The sequence below is a fragment of the Rhododendron vialii genome, chromosome 2a (genome assembly GCF_030253575.1).
Source record: "Rhododendron vialii isolate Sample 1 chromosome 2a, ASM3025357v1".
Lineage (NCBI taxonomy): Eukaryota > Viridiplantae > Streptophyta > Magnoliopsida > Ericales > Ericaceae > Rhododendron > Rhododendron vialii.
The window spans coordinates 10384588-10394940 of NC_080558.1; the positions used below are offsets into that span (position 1 = coordinate 10384588).

General features: G+C 41.9%; 1 long non-coding RNA gene across 1 annotated transcript; it reads left to right on the top strand.

Annotated features, from left to right (window-relative positions):
* LOC131315768 (uncharacterized) lies at nt 1-4314 on the top strand. Its single transcript, XR_009196885.1, has 2 exons — nt 1-403; nt 2444-4314. It is a non-coding gene; the product is annotated as an uncharacterized LOC131315768 (long non-coding RNA).
* Nucleotides 4315-10353: the final 6039 nt, after the last annotated feature.

The following is a 10353-nucleotide window of genomic DNA, read 5'->3' on the forward strand; positions in this document are numbered from 1 at the left end:
TTCCTTTGTTAATGTACGGCCCGTTGAGATAGACGGTTCGGATATTCGGTGTGACGTCTTCGTGGGAGGATATAAGGGTAATTGTGCGAGAGGTGCGCATGTGTGTGTGTGGGGTGGGAGCATGGGATTACTCCCCATGCCAATAATTTCCCCAGGAGACTACTTTCTCCCATTTCTCTTTTTCTCTCTCTCGGCCAAACTCTCTCCTCCTCTCCTCCGAAACTCTCTCCTCCCTTCTCTCTTCGATCTCAACACCTTAGAGCATGATTCTGGATGAAGTCCAGGAATTAAAATTGCTATACAGAGCACGGGCTTTCCGAATATCCAAGAAAAATCTTGATCGGACAGCGTGGGAGCTCGGTTGACTTGATCAAAGGGTTGGGTTTTGCTCAAAACCCATGAGGTAGGGATTTCTTACTTTTGTTATGCATTTATACGGTGTTTATGTACCTAGATTGTATCTTGCTTCGTTGTTTAAGCTTGTGCCTTCCATTTCCGAAAATCAGCAGAACAGGGCTGTGTTTTTGGGGTTTTCCGCCTTCTTAAGCTCAGATTTGAATTTTGGTTCCTTCGTATGAAATAGAGTAGACTTAGAGCCCGTTCCAATGCCGCTGGAATCATACGAAACCGTTGAGAATTGAATTGATGGTGATTTTTAGAAAACTGGTCTGCAATCTGTCTCGTGTTCTAGATTTCAGCCCACTTCAAATGGCCATAACTTCCTCGTCCGATATCCGTTTCATGCAAACTTTATATCGATTCGAAGTCTTGAAGTCAGCTTTCATTTGCCACTAGAATCGTCTTAAAACTCTTAGTACACAGAAAGTTATGTTCGTTTGAGTGGAGGTGTGTCAATCTGTCATGCCGCGCGACAGATTCGTGTAGCCTGGGAAAACCCCTGTTTAACCACCATTTGAGGGCAGATTTGACAAGGGTTCCTTCATGACTTTTAAGCTTCGTTCAATCGCGCAACTATTGGGACTGGAATCACTCAAAAATATTAAGAACTCGATTTATAGTAATTTTTAGAAGATTGAACGAAAATCTGAAAATCTGGGCAGGGTATCGGGCTGCGTTTTTTTTTTATTGTTTGTTATGGTTAAATGATGTTATTGGTTATGGGTCCTTGTGGGTTTTAAAGATTAGTAAGTTGGTGATAATTTGGCGTTGGAATCATTGAAAAATATTGAGTATGCAATTTTTAATGATGTTGTATAATCGTTTTAACTCGATAATGGGTGTGAGATTGATTATGGATGGATTGTGCATAATGAAGGATGTTTATGGACCTATGATTCGAGTGTTACGGCTACGTGTGACATCGAACTTTGTATGTATCGTGGTGTGGCATGTCATAGCATATGGACAATGGATGAAGTCGTATCCAACTTCGGATGTCGACGAGGGTTACGGGGCCCAACACCGCCCAGAATTCACGTCAATATGGACGGAGCCCGGTTCACCTTCTTGGTGGGACCTTGGCAAGGGTTACGGGGCCCAACACCGCCCGGAATTCACTTCAATATGGACGGAGCCCGGTTCACCTTCTTGGTGGGACCTTGGCGATGGTTACGGGGCCCAACACCGCCCGGAATTCACGTCAATATGGACGGAGCCCGGTTCACCTTCTTGGTGGGACCTTGGCGAGGGTTACGGGGCCCAACACCGCTCGGAATTCACGTCAATATGGACGGAGCCCGGTTCACCTTCTTGGTGGGACCTTGGCGGGGGTTACGGGGCCCAACATTACCCCGTGCATTGCTTTGCATCACATATCACGCATTGTTGATTGGTTGAGCTAGACTTATGACCTGTGTTGCTTGAGAAATGAAAAGAGAGATAAAGTTGTTAATCTAATGTTTGGCTTGTCGTGCGACTTTGAACCGTATCTTGGATTACTATCCTTTCTCATTGAGCCTCTTGTTCGGTACAAATCTAGGAAACTAGTTCTTGTTGCATGGAGTGGCTAATACTTGAGAAATGAGAGATAAATCAATTATGTTCAAAAAGGAAATCCAATGATATGTTTGTGTTGTTATGCTGATAGACACACTCATTGTTATTAGCATCTTGGGGTTCGTTGTACGTATATAATGTTGCTCACCTACCACTGTTGGTGCATGATCATCACATATTCGTATAGATCGAGGCAAAATGGAGTAATTGCGTAGCGATGGACAAGTGACAGTTGAGGATAAGTTGTGGTCTAATTAGGATAATTCGAGTTGGTTTATGCTTCTAGTTTGACGTATGAGCTGTTAGGAATACCTTTATGAAATTATGATCCCCTAGTTGTAGTATGCTTGTGTGTGGTGGAAAACTCACGTTTCTTTGTGGTATCTCGTCGCATCACTCAGTCTAGGTGTATGATTCATTGCATTTTCATATAACTTGCGTATAGATTTTCCTAATGGGCTAGTGTAGCTCACCCTATCATTTTCAGGTACGATTCAAGGAAGTTGACATGGAGTACATGTTGTGCATTTGTGACCAAACCTTTAAAAAGGTATTCAAGAAGGATTTCATAGCACAAGATCTGAAAGAACATTTTTTTTGGAAAGATAGTATTTGTAAATTGTAATAATATTTCCCTAGAATATTGGTATTTTGATGATTTGGGGCCTTCGAGTTTTGGAATGTAATATTTGAATTTTATTTGAGAACAGTGAACGAAAGATCTTTTGGGGTATTATTTGTATTACAGCGAGGACTTTATTTATTAAAAGTGTTTATTATTTATGTTGAAAATCGAGGGCGTGACAACTTGGTATCAGAGCATTAGGTTAGAATACCTGGCGACCTTGGGGAGACTTTTAGTCTCATGGGTTCAAAAATTCATTGCATACTTTTACAAAAGTGTGTGTGAGCTTGCATCAATGACGTGTGTTCACTGAACTGGCATTGCATCTATGTTTGCATGAAATAGTAAAAAGTTAGATGACTCACGTCAAAAAATAAATAAATAAATTTTGAAGTTTGGCATCATTGTAGTGACTATGGGTACGTCTGTTGTCATTATTATTATTGCTGATGATAGTCTTGTTCTTGAATCCCATGTGGTAAGATGCCTTCTATAAGTGATGCTAGATAGGGTGGATCTAGAAAATCATGATGGTTGAAGTGCTTATGCGCAGTGGCGATGCCGATGTGTGAAAGATAGTATTCATTAGCATATAAAAGAAGAGTTAGAATATTAATGGGACTTAAGAGTAAAGTGTTAGATGTGTTTCTGTTTGAATTGCGTGGATTACGTATTCAAGTTTTAAGTGTATTGAGTAAATCTTATGTGATATGAGTTGTATTGAGTATATATGCAAGGAGAGTGATGCATTTGTTGAGAATAGAGTCAGTGAGTGTTTTAATGTGTTTAAAAAGGCAATGTTTTGTTGTGATAGTAATTGTGGTTAGTCATTTTTTTTTATGGTTAATGAGGTAGTGGCTGTGGGCATATGTAGGGCAAGTTGAACCCATATTGCGAACTATATGTATCTAAGGTTGACTTAGAAAGATGAAAGTTATAGGTAAGGTGTCGGGATACAGTATGTGTCTTCTGGACACCCAAGTGACTACTGATGAGATCCAGTTGGAAGAGGCGATTGATCACCGCTCCTTCTAGATGGAAGTGTTGGAAGGTCAATTGGACACTAAGATTGTGTATAGGGGTTAGATCTCTAGATTTGAGATAGATGGCTCTACGTAGGAGTTTCAAAAAAAAAGGGGAAGTGTTATGGTGTTGTAATCTTCATTGTTGAGGTGAATGTCGTGGTGGTGTCATTATGACAGGATGATAGAAAATAGTGATAGTATTGTGTGAAAAAAAAAAAAGGGAGACAAGACTTGAGAGGTGTACTATATCGATGTGACTTGAGGCAAGTGATTGATGTCAGTGTGTGGTGAGAGACTTGTTTGAAGTAAGGGCAATATGAATGAGGACTGTTGTGAGTTGAAAGATTAGAGTGTAGAGATGATGTGTGATGTGTAATTGGCGACGTAGACTAGACTGATGACAGTATAGAATGCATTGAGGTATGCCGCTGAGGTGATAGATTTGAGAGAGACTAAGGTTTAAATAGTGATAGTGATAGCAGTGCTGGTGATAGGAGTCTTAGAATATAATGTGAAGTATAGAAGGATTGTTTGCAATCCCGGAGTCTTGTGGGTATTCAGGGATAAGTCTGTTAGTCGGTCTGTGTCAGTGTTTGAGTTCTAGCATGAAGATATTCGAGAGTATTAGATGTTCGTTGGTGCAGCTATTGCACACTTTGTGTAGGTGCTCTAGTGATGAGATGTTAATAGGTTGCAATATTGTTAAAATAGAGGAATGATACGTGTATTTATGATTTGAAGTTTAAGATTGTGAATGTGAAAAGTACATGATTTGATTCGACCGAATAAATGAGAAAGCTCGAGATTGGTAAAGTAAATAGACATTTTATAAGATTTTGTGAGAGTAAAAGGAACAAGATGACTGTTGGGTTTCCTGAAGCCATGAATTGTAAAGTAGTGGATACTTGGTGAGTCCATTGGGCACTCGAGGAGTTCGTTGGATATTGAGTGAGTGTTAATGCGTGAAAATGTGGCTGGTGTTGTGTAAGCCATTAAATTATACGGTTGATTTTCAGGAGATATTTCATGTATGAAATGTGTTGATATTTCATTCAAGTGCTTGATCTGTTGTGAATCTGAGTGTGTGAAATTTTCCCTTAAAATGCAGTCTAGAATTGGGAAAAAGAGTTATGTGGATACATAGAGGTGTGATAGAGATTGTGGCTAGCGGTTTTGATTTATGTGTATTGAGTATCTATGTATGAAATTATCAGTGTTCGGTTAATGGAAGCGTCCTATTGATATGTCTGAAGATCGGGTTGAACTCAAAATTTCTTTTTCCTTTTCCGAATGAGAATGATGTTGTATGAAAGTTGATTTGTAGTTTAGTTCGTTTAAAAAAAATAAAAAAATGATAATGATACAAGTTTGGAGTCGGCTATATCATGATTATGTGAACCTTATCTTAAATTTGTTACCATGCTGTCTAAATTGTCGTATGCTAAAAGACTAGGTATGGTGCATGAAGATTGATTGGTGATGATATCTTTCAAAAAAAAAAATATTTTAAATGAACTTTTCCTGTTAAATTCTATAAAATTTCGCCACTAGGTGGGCGTGTTTTGATGATTTATCAACCACGAGAACTAAAATTTTCAATGGAATAAGTTTTCAAAACTGCTTGGAGGCGTGTGATACTACACTTTTACTATGAGAATGGTGAGTGGGAAACTAATGATTGTTGTTTAATCCTGATCTCATTATGTCGGACACGTAGACTTTGAGCTAACGTATGCTATAGGGAGGTATTCCCGAGCAAATACATTTAATTGCCAGACACGTGATGTTTAAGAGCACGTGGTAAATACGACTGGACTTATCGCCGGGCAGTATGGAGAACAACGATGTGGACCAATGATATGAGGAGTCCTTGGTCCATGCAGTCTGTTCGGTTGATTAAAAGGCCAACGACATGAGAAGTCAGTGGTGTAAAACTAAACTGTTCGGCAGATAGGGACATTCTCATTACGTTTGGACCAAGTTACATGTGAAGTCATTGGTCCAGGCAGTTTGTTCGGCAACGAGATGGCCGAACAAGGAAAGAACCCCAAATCAATTGTTGGAGCATGGGGAACATTCTGGGAGAATCCAGAATGTTGGTATTCCATTAAGGAATAAGATCCCGAGAATATAGGATCTGAAAAAGATACCCAATGAGAATGGGATGTTCGGCCAGTAAATGAAAAGAATCCTAAAAGGACTCTTTTCCATTAAACTGATAAAGGAAACGAGAATCCTTGATATCTTGGGTTTCCTATACGAGTTGGGAGTCCTACGGAAACAGGGATGCTTGGGCAACAAGCATACACAAATCTATAAATATGAGGTAAACCTAGAGGAAAAAGGTACGCAATACACGACATTCTTATTGCTTTCCTACTGATAATTAGGGTTTGATTTCTAGTACGTGATACTAACAAAGGCATCGGAGGGCCTTTGCCACGAGAGGCAAAGGTGCACTCACCCCCTGTCTATTTTGCAGATTAGGGTTCAGACGACGAGTTAGGGTTCCGGTGAAGAGGCACGAATAAGCCGTTGCAATCCAGTTGATCCGAAGCACCAATTGTTTTCATCCCCCTACAATTGGCGCCGTCTGTGGAAAATAACAAATTTTTCTAAAAAAATAAATATGATGGAAGAAGATCCAGTCACTCCATTCAGTCCGAAGGACCAGTTGGGTGGAGGAAGAGATAAATCCCCACCAGGAGCTCCGAGAAATCCCACTGGTAGACATGACCGAGATAACTCCAAAGAAAAAGGGGATAAAACTGCTACAGGCTCCACGAGAAGGAGTAGGTCTCATCGAAGAGATGAATCAATTAGCCATTCGAGAAATATTCACAGTGATAACGATGTTCTCGATAAAACGAGAAGGGAAATAGAGGAGTATGCTCGTTTGATTAAAAAATGAGAGTACGAGATACAAGAGTTGCAGCGGATACGAGACCATCCAGAAGATTCTGGACTCTCTCGAAGGAATTCCCAGAGAGACGGACAGACTCTGGTAATCCATAAGCAGGTCCATTCGAGAAAAAGAGCGAGCAGAAGTCCTGTTATAGGGCGTCATGAAGCTTCTCTACAAAAAAGGGAAAGAAGAAGTAGAAGCCGAACACCCGAGAGAAGGGCTTCTTTACGAAAAAGGAGGAGCAGAGACCGAAGTTCCACCCCCGAAGAGGAGGAAACTAGGAAACACCATCGAGATAGGTACGAGAGACCTGATGCTGATTGGGTCAAAGCTACGGCTCACAAGTCAAAGGAGCTAGAGGATGGGACAGTGACTGCACGAGAAGCAGCACGCAAGGCCCTAAGTAATATTGCAGTCTCCCCCTTTACACAGAGGCTACAAGAAGCGAGATTGCCGAGTAGAGTTAAGCACGGTGCGTTCGTACTTTACGAGACAAATACGGATCCCGTGGCTCACATACAGCATTATCAACAGGCTATGTTTATGCATGAAGGGGATGATTCCATCTTATGCAAGATGTTCCCCTCCAGTCTTGGCAAGGTGGCATTATCTTGGTTTCATAAATTGGCCCCACGGTCCATACGAGGATGGAGGCAGTTGGCCGAGGAGTTCACTGCTCGGTTCTTGACTAGCAGAAAAGCCCCAAAGACCTTTGAAAGTCTTTCCACCATGAAACATGAGGAGAACGAGCAGATCAGAGATTACGCAAAGATGTACTGGGAAACCTTCAACGAGATTGAAAATTGCAGCGAAGAGTACGCAATTGCAACCTTCAAAACTGGTTTACCTGTTCGGGGAGAGCTACGCCGCTCATTGAATAAACATCCGGTAGCCACCCTGGCTAAATTGATGGAACGGATAGAGCAACATGCCAGAATGGAGGATAACATACTCCGTGAGGATGACAGGACGGTTGCCGAACAGCCGAAGGCACCTGCCAAAAAAGTGGATAAGCCAGAGCCCAAGACTTATAGAGAGAGAAGGGAGTACGGGCAGGCTAAGAAAGAGCCGTACAAGGACAAGTAAGCTCCTGACCCTAAATCCTTCTTTTCTATCACTACAGTTTGGAAGGAGCCAATTTACAGGATTCTTTATTGAATAAAGAATCAGCCATATTTTAAATGGCCCCCGAGTCTAGGCGGAGACAAAAATGCAAAACATGCTACGAATCAGCACTGCAGTTATCATAAAGATTGGGGCCATATGACCGAGGATTGTGAGATGTACAAGAGGCACCTGGATGATTTGGTCTCTCGGGACTATATAAAAGAGTTTATCCAGGAAGATCCAAAGGAAAAAGGGAAAGCTATGGAGCTGGGTTACGAACAAAACCCTAAAGGCGTGATCCATATGATACATGGGTTGGCTACACCTTATACGAGGAATGAGGTGAGGCTGTTGCAAAGGCAAGTCAAACACGATCAGCATATGATGCGTTTGGGAAATAAGAGAGGACGAGAGAATGATGTGTGCAACGAGAGCATAGCATTCACCGACGATGACTTGGGGGAAGTCCAAATACCCCACAACGATGCATTGGTCGTAACCCTACGAGTTAGGGAATATGACATCGAGAGAATTCTAGTGGACTTGGGGAGTTGTACAGAGGTATTGTACTATGATATATTCAAGAAGCTGGGGCTGGCCCAAACAGACTTAGAACAGTCTACAACACCTCTCATTGGGTTCGGTGCAAGAGCAGTCTGGCCCCTTGGAAAGGTAACGTTACCTGTTCAGGCTGGATCAGTGGTGTTGAGAACAGATTTCCTAGTGGTCGATGTCCCTTCTTCCTATAACGCAATTATAGGGAGGACATGGTTGCACAAGATGAGAGCAGTCTCCTCGACTTATCACAAGATGGTGAAATTTCCAGGATCAAATGGGATTGAAGTACTTAAAGGCAACCAGAAGGTGGCACAACAATGTTTGATTTCCATCATCAAAACAGCCCCAAAGGTCCACCATGTTCATACATTGAAAGTACCAGATCAACTAACCATCGAGGATGTTTGGAGAAGTCCGGCTGAAAAAGTGGTTGAAGGCTTGGAGAAGATTCAGATCAACGAGACTGATCCTAAAAGATATTTTTTAATTGGAGAATTACTACCAGCAGAAAAAAAGGCTGAATCGATAAGATTTCTAAAAGAGTATATTGATGTTTTTGCGTGGGTGCCAGAGGAAATGCCCGTGGTGGATGCAGATGTGATCTGTCACCATTTAAACATTGACCCTCAGCATAAGCCGATCATTCAGAAAAAACGAAGGGCAGCCGTGCAGCATGTAGATGCAGTGATTGGGGAGGTCGATCGTTTACTGGAGGCCAAAGTAATACGTGAAGTCTATTACCCAGAATGGTTATCCAACACCGTTGTGGTGAAGAAAAAGAATGGGAAGTGGCGTGTCTGTGTGGACTTCACAGACCTAAACAAAGCGTGCCCTAAGGATAGTTTTCCTTTGCCCAGGATTGACCAATTGGTTGATGCAACCTCGGGATATGAGCGAATGAGTTTTCTCGATGCATATCGAGGATATCATCAGATTGCTATCTTTGAACCTGATCAAGAGAAGACTTCGTTTATCACGCCACAAGGGTTGTACTGCTACAGAGTTATGCCGTTTGGGCTGAAAAATGCTGGGGCAACATCAAAGACTTGCAACCATTATGTTCAAGAAGCTCATTGGAAAAACTTTGAAAGTTTACATAGATGATATGGTGGTAAAGAGTCAAGAAAAAGGAGGGCATATTGCTGATTTGAAAGAAATTTTTGAAATCTTGAGGAAATACAAACTGAAACTCAACGCCTCGAAATGTGCGTTTGGAGTTGGTTTAGGAAAGTTCTTGGGCCACTTGGTAACCATGAGAGGGATAGAGGCAAATCCCGATCAGATTGCTGCCCTACAGAGACTACAGAGTCCCAAAACTACCAAGGAAGTCCAGAGGCTGACTGGAATGGCAGCAGCACTTAACAGATTCATCAGCAGGTCAAGTGACAAGTGCAGACCCTTTTTTTAGCTATTGAAAAAGAGGGATGGATTTGAATGGGAAGCAGAATGTGAGCAAGCTTTCGGGGACCTGAAGAAGTACCTGGCCGAACCCCCACTTTTGTCAACTCCACAGCCAGGTGAGTCTTTAATTCTATACTTAGCTGTTTCCGAGCATGCAGTAAGTGCAGTCCTGTTAAGGGATTTGGGAATCGAACAAATCCCTATTTATTATGTTAGCAAGACATTGTTGGATGCAGAGACGAGATATCTGCCTTTAGAAAAACTTGTCCTGGCACTTAGGACAGCCACAAGGAAACTGCCACACTACTTCCAAAGCCACAAGGTTATAGTTTATACTGAGTTTCCATTAAAATCACTGCTTCGAAAGGCAGATTTCTCGGGAAGGATCTCGACATGGTCCGTGGAGTTAAGCCAGTACGATCTCGAATATCAGCCACTCACATCAATCAAAGGCCAATTGTTGGCTGATTTTGTGGCAGAGTTTTCCCCCACTGTTGCTCCCCTGCCTCCTACGAGAAAGGAACAGGTGGCTAAGACATCATCCATGAAAGATCAACCCGTAGCCGAACAGGATACCAAAGAATGGAAGCTTTTCGTTGATGGATCAGCATGCAATATTGGTTCTGGAATTGGGGTTGTCTTTTTTCCTCCTCAAGGAGTTCTGGTTGAACTATCTGTTCGGCTTGGATTCAGTGCATCGAATAATGTGGCTGAATATGAAGCACTCTTGGCTGGATTGAGGAGTGCAAAGACCCTTAAAGTAGAACGGGTTAGGG